The sequence below is a fragment of the Pinus tabuliformis genome, chromosome 9, assembly GCF_031772625.1.
Source record: "Pinus tabuliformis cultivar Carrire ecotype Pingquan chromosome 9, CPIR1, whole genome shotgun sequence".
In the NCBI taxonomy this organism is placed as follows: domain Eukaryota; kingdom Viridiplantae; phylum Streptophyta; class Pinopsida; order Pinales; family Pinaceae; genus Pinus; species Pinus tabuliformis.
Window position 1 is genome coordinate 763,809,251 of NC_142307.1, and position 18,044 is coordinate 763,827,294.

At 35.2% G+C, this 18,044-nt stretch overlaps 3 pseudogenes; all 3 read right to left on the minus strand.

Annotated features, from left to right (window-relative positions):
• Positions 1-11,952: 11,952 nt before the first annotated feature.
• Positions 11,953-12,651, minus strand: LOC149150967 (F-box/kelch-repeat protein At5g26960 pseudogene; annotated as a pseudogene).
• A 1,482-nt stretch (positions 12,652-14,133) lies between these two features.
• On the minus strand, positions 14,134-14,826 carry LOC149150968 (uncharacterized; annotated as a pseudogene).
• Positions 14,827-16,442: 1,616 nt separating this feature from the next.
• LOC149150969 (heat shock 70 kDa protein 18-like) lies at positions 16,443-16,949 on the minus strand (annotated as a pseudogene).
• Positions 16,950-18,044: the final 1,095 nt, after the last annotated feature.

Sequence of the window (18,044 nt, forward strand, 5' to 3'; positions counted from 1 at the left end):
GAAGGATCTAGAATCCTGCATGTGATTTAAATGGAGATCTAGAAACTAATGGCGGTGTAGAAGGATCTAGAATCCTGCATGTGGTTTAGATGGAGATCTATAAACTAATGACGGTGTAGAAGGATCTAGAATCCTACATGAAGTTTGGCTTCAAACTTAACATTCTCCCACTTGAAGCCAAATAAGGGTCATGAATCAAGTCACATCGAGTCCTACCATGCCCCTACATAACTCATGTTTATTTTGTGGTAGAATCTTAGTGAGCATATTAGCAGGGTTCCTATCTATATGGATCATTTCCAAGGATAATTGTTCTTCCTCCAACACATGCCGGATCCAATGGTACCTTAAGTCGATGTGCTTGGTTTTTGAATGAAATGTTGGATTTTTCGCCAAGTGGATGGTACTTTGACTATCACAATATAACACATACTTGTCCTGCTTTATTCCTATCTCTCCTAGGAATTGTTGCATCCACAACATCTCTTTACAAGCGTCTATTGTAGCTATGTACTATGCTTCTGTTGTAGATAGGGGTACTATTCTTTGTAGCCTTAACACCCAAGATACTGTTGCACCTGCAAATGTATACAAATAACCTATAGTGGACTTTCTAGTGTCCATATCTCCAACCATATCTACATCTGTAAATCCTTGAAGCACAGTGTCATCATGGCCAAAACATAAACAATAATGACTATTACCCTTGAGATACCTCAAAATCCATTTTACTGCTTGCTAATGTTGTTTGCCTAGATTGGCAAGGAACCTACTCACTACTCCCACTGAATATGCAATGTCTGGTCGTGTGCATACCATGGCATACATCAAACTGCCAACTGTTGAAGCATAAGGAATCTTTCTCATCTCTTCTTTCTCCTTGTCATCACTAGGACATAATTCAGTACTCAGCTTGAAGTGGGCTGCAAGGGGTGTACCAACTGGCTTGGCATCCTTCATATTAAACCTGTCAAGCACCTTCTTGATATATTTTTCTTGTGACAACCACAACCTTTTGTTTCTCCTATCACACATAATCCACATGCCCAATATACGTTGAGCTAGTCCCAAATCCTTCATTGCAAATTTGCTACCCAAATTTTTCTTCAACCTATTGATCTTATTCTTATCATGCCCAACAATCAACATGTCATCCACATATAACAATAATATGATATACTTTCCTTGATCATACCTCTTGATATAGACACAACGGTCAGCTTCCAAACTCTGAAAACCATGTTCCAACATGAATGAATCAAATTTCGTGTACCATTGTTGAGGTGCATGTTTCAACCTATAGAGATTCTTCTTCAACCTACAAACAAGGCCTTCTTTGCCTTTCTCTATGAAGCCTCCTAGCTGCTCCATATAAATTTATTCCTCCAATTCGCCTTGAAGGAAAGCAGATTTGCATCTAACTATTCACATTCTAAGTCTAAAGCAACAACTAGACCAAGATGAATCTAATGGATGACATCTTAACAACAGGTGAGAAAATTTCAGTGAATTCAATACCTTCTTTTTGGGCAAAACCTTTCACCACCAGCCTTTCTTTATAGCCTTCATGCTTAATCCTGTAAACCGATTTGTTTTGTAGAGCCTTTCTACCTTTTGGGAGGTTTACCAACTCCCATGTTTTATTTTCCAGCAAAGAGTTCATTTATTCTTCCATTGCTTTCTTCCATTCTTCACTGTGCTCAACTTTACAGGCTTCTTGAAAACAATTAGGCTCACCTTCATCAGTGAACAAAATATAGTTTGAAGGACGATACCTTTGTTGAGGCCTAGAAGATCTGTGAACCAATTGTGGTGGTGCATTATCAGGTTGAATCTCCTATAAAGGTTACTGCAAGATTCATTCTTCTTGTTGTTCATCATTTTCCACTTGTTGTTCTTCATGCTCCTGAATTTGCTGTTCATTTTCTTGTATTGGTGGTATGTTTTCTTGCTGCTTTTCAAACCTGTCAATAACCTTCTTGACCTCCAACTCACATACAATCCTCTTGAACATTTCTGACTCATTAAATATAACATCCCTGCTTCTAATAATTTTATGTTTGACTGGATCTCATAGACGATAACCAAAATCTTCATCCCCATATCCTCAAAAAATGCATTTCATGGATTTATCATCTAGCTTAGTTCTATTTTCTTTGGGAATATGTACAAATGCTTCAAATCCAAAGATTTTCAAGTGAGAATAATTTAAATTCTTACCAGTCCAAACTTCTTTAGGGATACCGCCATCCAAGGCTGTAGTTGGAGATCTATTTATGAAGTAGCAAGCGGTCCTGACTGCTTCAGCCCAAAAATTCTTCTCCAAACCAGAATTGGACAACATACTTCATACCTTTTCCATAATGGTGTGATTCATCCTTTTTGCGACACCATTATGTTGAGGAGTACTAGGCACAATCTTCTCATGCTTTATGCCTTGTTACAATATTCCTTAAATGCATTTGAGAAATATTCTCCACCATTCTCTATTCTTAAACACTTGAGCAATTTGTTAGTCTTTCTTTCAACAACAACATGAAATTTTTGAAATATTCCAAACACTTCACTTTTATTTTTCATAGGATATGCCCAAACCTTCCTAGATGCATCATCTATAAATGTTACAAAATATGATGCTCCTCCTAATGATTTGATGTTAACAGGCCCAAACACATCTAAGTGTACCAATTCTAACACATTTTTCTTTCTGTCATGGCCACCTCTAAGGAATGAAACCCTTCTTTGTCTACCATATATACAATGCTCGCAAAGATCAAGATTGTAGGATTTCAGACCTGGCAATAAATTTTTACCAATAAGGATTTTTAAGCCCTTCTCGCTCATGTGACACAAACGCTTATGCCACAGATCTACTGAATTTCCTTCTTTTGTGACAGCAGCCAAATCTGATTTTCTTATCAGTGTCTTCAATGTGTATAATGTTCCTATCTTGGGTCTTTTGGCCACAACCAATGTTCCTTTGCTAATTTTCCAACCTCCTTTTCCAAAGCTTGTGGAATAGCCTTCATCATCCAGTCATCCCATAGAGATTAAACTCATGCGCATTTCTAGTACATGCCTAACTTGTTTCAACAATATATCTTGTCCATCTTTCATCTTGATCTGAACATCTCCCACTCCAACAATACTGCAAAAATGATTATTCCCCAAATGCACTTTATCATAATCACTAGGATTATATGAAACAAAACTATCTTTGCAAGGGATTACATGGTGAGATGCCCCAGAGTCAAGGATCCAATCAAAGCTATGCTAGATGTATATGCACATGCATCCTCTACTGAAACAGTAAACAACACATCACCATCTATGGATATAGTAGTAGTCTCACCTTCATTTGTGTTGGATGACTTGTGATTTGTATTAGATGGTCTCTGATCCTTTTGTCCTTTCTTCCAAAATCAACATTCTTTCTTCATGTGCTTGGGTTTGCCACAATGAAAGCAGATGATCCTTCCTCTTCTTGATTTTGATCGACCTCTCGATCTTGATCGCCCTTGTTGGCCTCGATCCATTCTCCTACCATGATCACCTAGAGCTAGAGCTTCTCCTCCCTAGTTTTCCGTAATTGACTTGCATCACAGTTCCTCATTCATTAAACTATTGCTGACATCATCAAACTTCAAGGTCCCTACAGTTGTTGAAGTGCTCATAGCTACAATTAAATTTTCCTAGCTGTCTGGCATAGAACACATTAGCAAAATAGCTCTAATTTCATCATCTAAAATGATTTTAACAGAGGCAAGCTAATTAGTAATAATATTAAATGCATTCAAGTGCTCAACAACTGAATCACCTTCTTTCATTTTGAGATTATAAAGCTTCTTCATCAAGAACACTTTGTTTGATGTCGTGTTCTTCTCATATAGATCATGGAGCTTCTTCCATAATCCTTCAGTCGTCTTTTCTCTGGACACATTGAAATACACATTCTTTGCTAGATATTCGCAGATTGTTGCAATCGCCTTTCTATCTAGCTTATTCCATTCTTCATTTGTCATCGATGAAGGTTTCTTTGTTGTGCCCTCAATCGGCAAATATTGATCATTCAAAATCAGTGTATCCTCCATCTGTGATTTCCATAGGGTAAAATTAGCCCCGCTCAACTTCTCCATATCTGTAACTGTTATCTCCATTTTCAATATATTGATGCCCAAAAACAAAAACTCCACTTAAAAAAAACTTTAATTATTACTCTTTAAAATTTAGTAATAATGACTTTCCTCCTTTTAAAATACCCTATTCAAAATTCTTGTTCCTTTTTAAAATATACTTTTCAAAATTCCAACATATAATTATGTAAATATAAAAACATATATAATGTTTTAACCTTTTCACATTTCACACATACATATGTTGGTTTGTATACGTGCAAGCTTGAAAAAAAAATAATTGCGCACTCCACGTAAAGCACTTACACACTCCATGTTTTAAGCTTCATGGCACATTTCACCATATGCCCGCGGCTTTGCTATTTCCTAAACAGATCCTTTTCCTGGACTCTCTTCTTTGCAGCAATTTCCGGTTTCCTGGACAGATCCTTCAAAAGCTCCAGAGGTAACAACTAACGTTTTAATGAACGCTGCCAGAGTAAGGCGATGGCACTAAACGGCTTGCACAATGGATATTCTACCCTAGCTCTAATACCAGTTGTTAGTTCAGAGGATACATAACACACAATAGATCATATATAACACACAAAAGATTTATACTTACAGATTTAGACGGCAAAAGCAAAGAATAATTTCAAAGACAGACAAATGGAGAAACAACAAAATTACTCAATCAGAAACAACAGAATAGATAAAACAATCATTGGAGAACAGAAATTACTTTGCATTACGTAACATGCCTAGACCTTGGCTTCCATTCCTTGGCCAGAGAAATTACGAATTTATAGACGGTGAAGAAGGACTGGAATCTTGCATATGATTTAGATGGAAATCTAGAAACTATTGGTGGTATAAAAAGATTTAGAATCATGCATGTAATTTAGATGGAGAACTAGAAACTAATGACAGTGTAAAAAGATTTAAAATCCTGCATTTACACTTAACAATTCCAACTACATGTTTTAAAATTATTCATCTAAATATCTTAATTCATTTCTCACCATTATTTATTATTAATATATCTTATTAATCTTATTTATTTGTTTAATAATATTAAAAAGAGTAACTTTTACTCCACCTTTTTTCACTCTGCCATAGCATCAGAGCTTTCCTTGCGTAAAACCCCATAATAGAGCAGCAGAGAAGTGTGGACAAACTGGTCATGCCGAAGGACAAGTCGCTATCTGTCATCTTTACTAATCTCTGTTGAAATCGGAGAGGATCATTTAAAACGTGACATAGAGTATATGTGAAAGTAGATCCGAATTGTGAATTTGTAATGAGATTGGTTAGGTAATGTAACATGTGGACTAGCAGCAACAAGACATTTGCGTGAGCAGCACACAACCGAAAAAAGACGACCGGCAGTAACGCCAGCATCTGTACTACCTTCGTACTGGCCGCGTTACCCTCAGACACTTTCCAGAACACTAACGCAGACTGACTTATTGACAGGTGCGTCGGTACACTATGCACGGAAAGCCGAGCACAGGAAATTATGGGATGCATATTATTTTCCGATGAAAATTATTTTATCTCATGGTTTTTCGTCCATAATCTTTATCCCTATAGTATTTTTCGATTTTGGAAAAGATTTTATATGAAATGCTTCATACGGGAAACGAAGTGTGGCTTCATACAATGATTTATGAAACATTTTAATGGGGCTTCAAGGTAAAATCATGTAATAACTTTAAAGCCCAAAGTGTGGTGAAATTATTTTAAGAAAGGTTCTATCCTAAACAAAGAAGGTGTTTAATATTTTTTTTTTGGGGTAAAGAAAGAGTTTTTGAAAGTGTTAGAAAATTGTAGATTTATTTGTCAGTAAGAGTATAGAAGTTATTATAGAAAACAAAAGAGACTAAGAAAGTCTAAGTAGCAACTAATCATGTATGAAGGTTTTTTGAAAAATTGAAAGTGAAGAGGAAACATGTTGCCTTCACATTAAAATGCATAAAAGAATCTGTAGATGACAACATTTGTCCCCTCATTTCAAATGCCAAAACAACCAAGGAAGCCTTATATACCCTTTGAGAGGTGTTTTAGTGTGCATTGAAAAGTCTGTTGAATCCCACTGTGCTCAACCACAAATGGATGAAGTCTGTGAAGAATTTGTAGAAGAAGCAAAGAAGGAGCACATAGATGCTAGTGAATCCCACTACACACAACGGCAAGTGGATGAGGATTTGGTAAATCTAGCAACAAATTTTGCAGATGACAATTTGATGATTCTAACAACACGATATGCTATGACAGTTTGGTGATTTCAGCAACAGAGCTTCCTATGACAATTTGGTGATTCCATCCAGTGTTATGGTTAATCCAGTTATTCAATTTGTTGATGTTAAATTTAATGAATATTTGTTACCTAATGATGAATGGTTGTAGATGATGCAACAAAAACATCATAAACATCGTATCAACATAATGTTATTCGTTAAGAGAAGCCCACTTGAGTCTGAAAACGAGGTGGAAGACAACCAGCACAAGTTAATAAATAAGTTGAAGAGATAAAGGAGAAGGCAAAAAAGGAAGCCCATAAAGAAAAAGCTCTCATTGCAGAGCAAAAGGAACAATATCAATGTGGTTATGCAGATGTTTTTACACTTACCATTGATTTTCAATGTGCAGGTAAACAAGACGATTATGAAGAAGAGTTAGATTTCCTTGAGGCATGGCTTGCAACACCATGTTTAGATGAGGTCTACATAGGAGATGCAAAAATGAATGTTGAAGACATCATGTATGATGAACACAACAATGAAATTTTGGAGTTTTGAAGAGATAAAATTGTATTCTCATCTTATGTTGCAACAAATTAATGATGAAAAAACACATTACAGAAGATAGTATGTGGGAGCAGCCCACATACAAGTCATTTTTTGAAGAAGTACATGACATGCTTAAACAACCTGGAACGATGGAAGACCTACACCAACAAATGAAGAAACTAAAGTTTCAAAGATATAACAAAAAGAAAATGTTGAAACAATTTAGAGGCTACATGATCTGGAAGCAAAGGAAAAAAAAAGAAGAAATTGTAACTTTTTTTTAAATTTTAAGTATAGGTGAGACATAGACGTAGCAACCCACATATTAAGTGTAGGTGAAACATAGATGTAGCAGCTCACATACAAGTCATTTTTTGAAGAAGTAGAAGACATGCTTAAACAACTTGGAACGATGGAAGACCTACACAAGCAAATGAAGAAACTAAGGTTTCAAAGATACAACAAAAGGAAAATGTTGAAACAATTTAGAGGCTATATGATCTGGAAGCAAATGAACAAAAAAAAGGAAATTGTAACTTTTTGAAGAAAAAAAAGGAAATTGTAACTTTTTTTTAAATTGTAAGGGTAGGTGAGACATAGACCAGTGGACACTTTAATTAAATTTTTATGTTTTTGTAATTAAGGGGGGTGTTGCAAAATCTAGGTGTCAAAACCGTCCATCTAAATATCCTAATTATATTTCACTTAGTCCAATTTAGTTTAATCTCACTACATTCATTTATTGTTAATGTCACATATGATAATCTTATTTAACTATTCAATAATATTGAAAAAAATAACTACTACTTCAAGACCATTAAACTTTTGTCCTTCTCTGTCTTGCTACATCCGCAAGTCTTGATTCCTCAAAAGAAAATAGAAAATATACTTTAAGAATTAAAAGAAAATGGATTTCATATTGTTACTATAAGTGATTCATTGTTAGGAAAATGGAAAATGTACTTCAGAATTAAAAGAAAATGGAATTCATATTGCTAAATAAGAGGTGGGCATTCACACTGTTTCATTTCTGCAAATTCTTTTATGACTTTGATGATTATTTCCTTCATCCCCGTCCAAAACTGGCTCGAGTTTTTCATTACTCTTTTCAAACCTAAACGATCCTTCGACACACGTGTCACAATATGGCCCTCCGATTATATTTGCCAAAAACATGAAGTAGCAAACAAATTAAAATTGCCGTTGTTCTTCTATGCTGCAGCTATAACATCACAACTTTCACTATCAGGTTGGCAAATATTCGGTTGAATTCATGGACGACTTATTTGAATATATTTTTAAGGAAAACATAAGAGATAAGATAACCTTTATATACATTTCACTGCACAGTTTCTTTAAATAGAAAAAAAACTTGGATTTTTCCAAAAAAATATGGTACGAATATGAAATATTAGTTTTAGGAAAAATATACGAGATAAGACATTTCATATATTTATTTGCAAACACATTATTTAAAATTGCCAAAATTTAGTAATTGAAAATATATTATAGTTGTGGTTAGTAATCTTGAGCACGTTAATATGATACAAGAATTGTTTCGAAGATTGATTAGTATAAATTTATATTTATATTTATATTATTATTTTTTAAATATGGTATTTATTTATAAATTATTAATAACTTAATTTAGATACAAATTTATATATTTGGTTATTTTTTTGGATAATCACATAATTTTTTACACAAAATTTATGTACAAGAATATTGAACACAATTTTCATCATTTTGTTTCACTTTATCATATATATATATATATATATATATATATATATATATATATATATATAAGGTTCTAGATGCTAAACCTTATATTCTTGATAAAAACTAGAGTTGTTTTTCTCTTCAAACATCTACAAAGAATTAGGTATGGCCCTGATTCGCTTCTCTACAAATTATTGATTGTATGTTAACTAGCATTTGCACCAGATGGTGCAGGAAACACCATAAAGCATAGATTTGATAAGGATCGTGGTATAAAAATTAGAAATTAAAAGGTCATTCAAAGCTAGAAAATAAAGATCATATTTGATATCTCCGAGTTCTTTTAGCTGGTGAATCGTCTCTTCTACATTGAAGTCACCTCAAGCATAATTAACTGAGACTTTGTTGTTTGATGCTAAGGAGAGGGGGTCCTTTCAAAGATGAGTGCCAAATTCTGCAACAAACTATATTAGACATCCAAATTGTCAAGCCTCTGTTTTTGTTGAATCAGAAAATTCACTATAGATGCACATTGAGAGACAAAGAGAACAATGAAGTCCTGTTAGATTGAATATATTCCTTGTGTCTCCTTAGAGTCTTGTTGAATTCCAATACCTCTCTATTTTCCATGTCTATGCTCAGAGCCCCAAACTTTGCCAACCAAACCATGCTGAAAAATACAATTCCAGAATGAGAGCCACAATTCAAGAGAAATAAGGAGAAGGCTACAAACACCTTGTGCATCCTTAACATAGGACAAAAACTAGGACAAGAGACCCTTCACCATGAAATCCTCAAGAAATTCCCTACAACAAGTAGTCCAGATGGAACACACACAAGAAAGGGAAAGCCCTAGAGAAACAGAGCTGAGAGACCACTCTCTTCCAAAGCCCTTACAAACTACTATCGATTGTAAGGTGTTACGATGGAAAACTACCTCTAAATCCTTATTCACCGATGAGCAGTAGTTTACTTCTCTCGATCCACCTTTGTATTTTGTGCCTTACCATGAGCCTGAAGTCCTCTCTATTTCCTCACTATTTCTCATAACTCATTATTCTCCCACATGTTGTGCCCTTTATCCATAATTTACAGTTCAAAGGTCAGCTCTTTATGTTCATCCTTTATAATGGTAGCCAAAAGAACCTATTCTCCCATGAATTCGTAGACCACCTCTATGTATCACAAAATTGTTAACTGGACCATATTTGTGGCACCTAATGAAGCACCTAATTGTTAAGCGTGAATAGCCTTATCCCAGGCTCTAGTCCCTTCCTGGAATACTCAATCAAGCCCCCTCCCAATAAGTAACTTGAAATAATTAGGTGGTTGAGAATAAAAAGAATTCTTAATCAAAAGGAAGGGTAAAGAGGGTCCACCTCTGACTATGGTTGGGGGGTGTTTTATTATAATATATCCAAAAATTTACTTTCCTTCTGAAACATAGACAAATGCATTCCAACCCTCTGGAACAGGTTGATGAAGAACAACTCTTGGCTTCATTGTGAAATCTAAGAACATTGTTGGAGTTCGGGTGTATACAGGGGACTTAATGCCCAAAGCTTCTCCAACTATGACAACTGCTCTAACACCATCTTTCTCAACCTTTGGTATGTCTTTACCTTCCAATTCTTGATATGCAGGTTCAATCCTATACAAAAAAGAAAACCAATGCCTTGTAAGTCGGTAACTGAATTAGAAATAGAGAATCTTAAATAAATTATCTTGTTAGAAACAAAGGTACTTACATTTTGTCTTTTGATGAAATATTTACCCAAAGTTGCAAGCCAATATCGACCCCTTTGCTTGTTGGAATTTCATAGTGGACTGTACCTCTTTGAGATGCCATCCACTACACAACCCAATAATTTTTTACTCAGAACATTATCACAGATTCTGATCTTTTTTTTTGTTCAAGATGGTATCAAAGCAAGTGTGAGGATTGTGGCCTTCGAATTTCTAAACCACATGTTTTGTGGCCCTCCTCTCTCTGTTGGTCATTGCGAAAAATCACTAAGCCTGTCTATTCTCGCTAGTGACCTCTTCGCGTTGGTTTTGTTTGTTGAGTTTACCCTCTTGCTCATTTTCCTTAGCTAGAATCTTTTGGGGTCCATCATTTTTAATTTTACTTATTTTGATGGTTCAATATCCTCTTCTTTTACCTTATTCCTGTTTGAGGTTTATCATGTCTCTATCACTTTCATAGTCTTAGGTTTGTACTTTGATCGATCTGTTTCCATTCTAATTTCTTGCAAAGTAGAGCTAGAATTTGTGTGCAAGTGGTGAGAGATATGCAAGAGTTTTCAAGGTTCCTAACACGACTATTTTCTAGATGCAGATTAAGAGTAATGGGTTATAGCTTCTATTCTATTGTGCCATACACTACCACTAATTTTTGTTTTTTCCTTAAGGCGAACACGTTGACAAGTGAGTTGTTGCTTTATTATAAAGCATCTGCATGATTCCATTTCAAATGTCAAAGCATTGCCACCATTCCATGAGGAAGCACACTTCTTGGATTGTGTACTTCATGTTTGTTTTCACCCTAAACTATAAGGGTATTAGAATATGTTGAAGATATGAAGGCCAAGAGCTAGGTGAAACTTTCCTATTTTTAGATGGGTCTTGGTTAATTAACTATATATTTATCTACTTAACGCTTTAGAAATCTACGATATCTTTCTATTATTTTTTATGTATCCATTCTCTACTTCCCAAAGCCCATTCTCATGCTTGGTAAAATCTAATCTTAGTGCTCTTTAATCTCACCCCATCAACTATGAAATCACACAATTTTGATGAGAATTCATTGCAGGGTTTCCATATTTATATATTTTCAATTATATACTTGAGTTTCTAATTTATTTGTGCTATTTGTTTAATAGGCAGTGCACCGAGGTCAATGGAAAAAGTTACAATTGTAAGAACATAAATACAATGCAGAGGAATAAGCAACGATGCAAAGTGTATTAGTTCCACGACCATGGAGGCTTAACAATGAAAATTCCATGAAAATACAGTGACAACATTTAGGCTTGATGGAAGTCCTTATCCTATGAACTGGTTCTAAGCAGAAACAAAACTACCTTGTGAAGTCAGATCGAAAGAACACCGAAGAGATTTCCTTACAGATTCGTTGAGAAAATTACTTAGATTATGCATAATAAACCCAGAGAAGAGAATGGGAATCCTTCATAGAGCTCATGTCTGAGAATCCTGTTACAGTTCTAGACTGGTAATACAGAATAAATCAGCATATTCATCTTTCCATTGAAGAGAAAGAATTAGGTGCCATGGTTAATATGAACCCTAAGTTATGGAATGATCTAACACTCCACCGCAGCACAGACAACACCATTATTAAGAAGAGGCAAATCAGGTCCTCTAGCCCATTCATGCAACTTAGAATCATAGATCAACACCAACCCTTCATTCAGGGCTCTAGCACAACTCCCACTTCTCCTAAGCAAATCATCAATGCAACCTCCAACTTGCAAAATATAAACACATGTACCCATTGCAACACAGGAGAATTTTAGCACATTTTCCATCCTTAAAGGAGATGGAATAGGAGGAGGCTTAATCTGACTCCATGAATCATTCATGGTATCATATCTCCAGAAAGAAAATTCAACTGCATGACTTGACAGCATATAAATATATGATCCCATCACTGCACAAGCAATCACACAAACCCCCATTGGCAGGGCCTTGGTCTTGAGCCAAGTATTAGTCTTGGGGTCATAGGAATCCATAGAGCCCGCATAAGCATAAGGTTGTAATGAGAAACCATTCTTTTTACCAAACTTAAGCCCTCTGATTACATAAAAAATCCCATCCACAGTAGCACCCAGGCAGCCATATCTCTTTCTAGGCATATTTGCAATGGGTCTCCATAAATCAAGGTCAGGAACATATTCCTCTGCATGAACAATGGCTTCCCTGCAAGAATCTCTTCACAGAGAGCCTCCAGCAACATAAATCCTTCCAGAAATTACACAGTAACCTTTCGTTTTCAGAGGCATTGCCTGATCTTTGGAATTGATTTATAGATTCTATACCAATACTATTGTTTTATCTGATTTTCACATTAATTAAGGCTATAATTTTACTTCTCTGCTTGACTGAACTCCATCTGGATGCATTGGATTGTTGACAACATAATGTTTCATGTTACCACTTGCTAAGTTTGACAACATAATGTTTCATGTTACCACTTGGTAAGTCCGAAAAACTATTACAACTATTTCTAAGAAAAGACACCAGAGTTTCATTATATTTAGGCAAGTTAACTGCAGTAGAGCTTCTTGGAAGAACAAAAAAAAATTAACATATCATAACTCAATACATTAAGCAAACAATTGTATATTGGTCCCCGCCTGGAAAAAGTGTTTAATGACAAAACCAAAAGTTGTAAATGTTGATGCAAAACCCTTTATCTGTGCTATCTATTTAATAGGCAATGCACCAAGGTCAATAGAACAAGGGATTAATTGTGATTTTACTATGTTGAATAACTATTGAACCTATTTCATATATTTATATGCTCTACTGATGTGCATGAAAAACAAACTAATTTCATCTACTTTCATGAATGTAGTAATAAGAAATGGCAAAATCTTGGGATTGTTAGACAAGATTTTTCTTTTCGATGATTGAATATTTATCAAGTTAGTAAGAAAATCATTGAATGGGTGAACACAATTTGTAGGACATGTATTAAGTTCCTTTGATGATCAGGAAAATCATTTGCACTTGAATTGTTTGCATGGTTGCCCTATAGCAACAACTAAGACATCAAAACAACTTGAATATAACATCCTGAGAGTTACAAAGTTTAAAAAAATAAGAGCAGATATTAAAGACTGAACTAAATGAGTTGAGCAGTGACAACAATTGTGAATTCATGGTGTAAAGTTAGACAAATGCCATTTAAGCTTAGATAATGAAGGAAAGACATAAAAATGGTGATTCCATGGTCCAAACAAATTGGCCTTTCAAATAAATCTTATCTATTATTGGACACTAAAGAACAAGAATGCAAGCCAATCCATCCTCTGCATACATCAAGTAATAAAAAGCTACAATTGTAAGAACAAAAATACAATGCAGTGGAAGAAGCAATGATGGAAATTGTATCAGATCCATGACCATGGAGGCTTATCAATGAAAATTCCGTGAATTTAATACAGTGACAAAATTTAGGCTTGATAGAAGTCCTTATCCTATGAATCGGTTCTAAGAAAAAACAAAAGAAACCTTTTGAAATCAGATCGAAAGGCCACAGAAGAGATTTCCTTACAGACTCATTGAGAAAATTATTCAGATTATGCATAAGAAACCCAAATAAGAGACTGCACGAGCGGAGACAGGTCACAAGATTGTTGTTCTCTTCTCTTGTTGATTAGTAAATTGGAGGGCTTTATATCATGGTGAACAATTTTGTTTCGGTGTAGGTAATGCAATCCCTTGAGCACCTACATGGAAACCTTAGCCAAATAGTGTTCTCAGATTTTCTTGTGGGCTTTAAGAACTTGTGCAAGGGTACCACCATCCATGTACTGCAACACAAAAGAAATATCTCCTCCTCGATTGAATATGCCATAAAATTGCATGATTTGTGGAGAATTCTCCCTTCGTAGAATCTCCATTTCCCTCATTATTTTCTTTCGGTACTTAGTGTCTTGCCTCTGCGAATTGTTATAATAAGAGGGAATGGTAATGATAGCTTTATTCACTTCACAACCTAGGTATGCTTGGGTGATTTCTTTCATGTTAAGCAATACCATTGAAGAGATTTCCTCGGCCACAAAGGTTTTCACTTCTCCCTTAAAAGTTACTTGGATCAAGGGGTTATCATTGGATTTGCAAACAATAGAAAAGGGCCAAAGGCTTTTATCAACTTGGACAAAGGAATTGGAGAAACACCTGCCTCTCAATCTCTTGGCATCAAAAACATTTTTCACAAGGTTGAAAGCAACTTGATTCTTAGCAGGCTCTTCGATGAGGCATTCATTTTCTGTGAAGGAAACCATGGAAGGAGTAATCTGATTGCCCTGATCATTGGGAATGATATCCACTCTGTCATGATAACCATCCCAAACATCCACACAGTTGTAAGTGGTTCCAAGATCGATGAGGGAAATCCATGGATAGATATTGTGATCATTTAGCGAGATTGAACGTAACTTATTCTCCATGATGTAAATCCTAAATTAAGTTGGAGGTATAAAACTTACATATTTTTAACTCGAGTACTTGGGTACACTGAAAGTTTCATTAGTTGGAAGAGAAAACTTCACAATCTTTTTCAGATTAATCATTTTATATATATAAGTTTTTGAGGTACTTATCATGGAAACGTTTTCAAGTTTATAGCAATACATGAGATTTAACACTGAGACAGTTTGACCTGTAAATTTTAGAAAATTATTTGAAAGAAAAAAATTGTTAGCTGTCCAATAGATAGATTGTAGAATGCATTATCAGAAGCTAAAATCTATGACAAATTCAAACTAGAAGATAGATTAACATTTGTAATTACAAATTGTAGAACCCTTTAATTGCTAATGGAAAATCCTTTATTTGTGTTTTATGCTCAATAGGCAGTGCACCCAAGTCAATAAAACAAGGGAATAATTGGGATTTTACTATGTTGAACAACTATTGAACCTCTTTCATATATTTATATGCTCTATTGATGTGCATAAAAAACAAACTCATTTCATCTACTTTCACGAATGTAGTAATAAGAAATGCCAAAATCTCAAGATTTTATTAAGGACAATTTGTCTGACAAGATTTTTATGAGAAATCGTTCTTTTTACCAAACTTAAACCCTCTGATTACATAAAAATACCATCCACAGCAACAACCATATATCTTTCTAGGTATATTTGCAATGGGTCTCCATAAATCAAGGTCATGCACATATTCCTCTACATGAACAATGGCTTCCCTGTAAGTATCTCTCCTCAGAGAGCCTCCTGCAACATAAATCCTACGAGAAATTACACAGTAACCTTTCATTTTCAGAGGCATCACCTAGTCTTTGGAATTGATTTATAGATTCTATACCAATACTTTCATTTTATCTTATTTTCACATTGATTAAGGCTATAAGTGTACTCCTCTACTCGACTGGACTCCATCTAGATGCATTGGATTGTTGACAACATAATCTTTCATGTTACCACTTGTTGAGTTTGACAACATAATGTTTTATGTTACCACTTGGTAAGTCCAGAAAACTATTACAACTATTTCTAAGAAAAGACACCAGAGTTTCATTATATCTAGGCAAGTTAACTACAATGATATGCAAAGCTTCTTGGAAGAACAAAAAAAAATTAACATATCATAACTCAATACATTAAGAAAACCACTGTATATTGGTCCCCGCCTGGAAAAAGTGTTTAATGAAAAAGGCCACAGAAGAGATTTCCTTACAGATTCATTGAGAAAATTACTCAGATTATTCATAAGAAACCCAAAGAAGAGACTGCAGGAGGGGATACAGGTCACAAGATTGTTGTTCTCTTCTCTTGTTGATCAGCAAATTGGAGGGCTTTATATCACGGTGAACAATTTTGTTCTCGTTCAGGTAATGCAAGCCCTTGAGTACCAGCTTGGCAACCTTACCTAAATAGTGTTCTCAGATTTTCTTGTGGGCTTGAAGAACCTATGCAAGGCTACCACCGTCCATGTACTCCAACACAAAAGATATCTCTCCTCCTCGATCGAATATTCCATAACACTGCACGATTTTTAGAGAATTCACCCTTCGGAGAATCTCCATTTCCCTCATTATTTTATTTCAGTACATAGTGGCTTGCCTCTGCGAATTGTTATAATAAGCCAGAACGATAATGATATCTTTATTCAGTTGAGAACCCAAGTATTCTTGGGTGATTTCTTTCATGTTAAGCAATACCATTGAAGAGATTTCCTTGGCCACAAAGGTTTTCTCTTCTCCCTTAAAATTTACTTGGATTAAAGTATTATCATTGGATTCACAAACAATAGGAAAAGGCGAAAGGCTCTTAGCATCTTAGACAGAGGAATCAGAGAAACACCTACCAATCAACCTCTTGACATCAAAAACAATGTTCACAGGGCTGAAAATGACTTGATTCTTGGCAGGCTCTCCGATGAGGCATTCATTTTCTGTGAAGGCAACCATGGAAGGTGTAATCTGATTGCCCTAATCATTGGGAATGATATCCACTCTGTCATGATAACTATCCCAAACACCCACACAACTGTAAGTGGTTCCAATATCGATGCTGATAGCCTTTCCATTGGGATTATGAGGGAAATCCATGGATGGATATTATGATCATTTAGCAAGATTGAATGTAACTTATTCTCTAGCAAAATAAATCTTGCTAGAAATTGCACAGTAACCTCTCTCCTCATAGAGCCTCCAGCAACATAAATCCTGCCAGAAATTACACACTAACCTTTCATTTTCAGAGGCATCAACCAGGTGTTTGGCGAGTCAGTTGAGCAGTAAGGAGTAAGTTGACAACCTAGGTATGGTTGGGTGATTTCTTTCATGTTAAGCAATACCATTGAAGATATTTCCTTGGCCACAAAGGTTTTCTCTTCTCCATTAAAAGTTACTAGGATCAAGGGGTTATCATTGGATTCACAAACAATAGAAAAGGGACAAAGGCTCTTATCATTTTGGACAGAGGAATCAGAGAAACGTCAGCCAATCAACCTCTCGACATTAAAAACATTGTTCGCAGGGTTGGAAGCGACTTGATTCTTGGGAGGCTCTCTGATGAGGCATTCATTTTCTGTGAAGGCAACCATGGAAGGAGTAATCTAATTGCCCTGATCATTAGGAATGATATCCACTTTGTCATGATAACCATCCTAAACACTCACACAACTTGTAAGTGGTTCCAAGATCGATGTCGATAGCCTTGCCATTGGGATTATGAGGGAAAGCCATGGATGGATATTATGATCATTTAGCAAGATTGAATGTAACATATTCTCTAGCAACATAAATCCTGCCACAAATTACACAATAACCTTTCGATTTCAGAGGCATCGACCGGGTCTTTGGCGAGTCTGTTGAGCGGTATGGAGTCAGTTATGAGAAGAATCTGTTATTAGATCAACGGTGGGAAACTTTTTAATTGTCCAACACCTAATATTATGGTGCATAGCGAAGACAACATGGACCACAGGAGAGTTCATTTCAAAGGGAAATGCTTTATAGCGTAATTATTTTATATAAATTTCAGTGAGTACTTTTTTTTAATTTATAACTAAATATTGTTATAATTTTTAATATTTCAAATCATTAGAATTTAGAAAGAAATGATTAAAAGATTGAATTTATAGTATTTATTAATTTTAAGGGTATTAAGTGAGTAAAAAATTATAGATATATTTATTTATT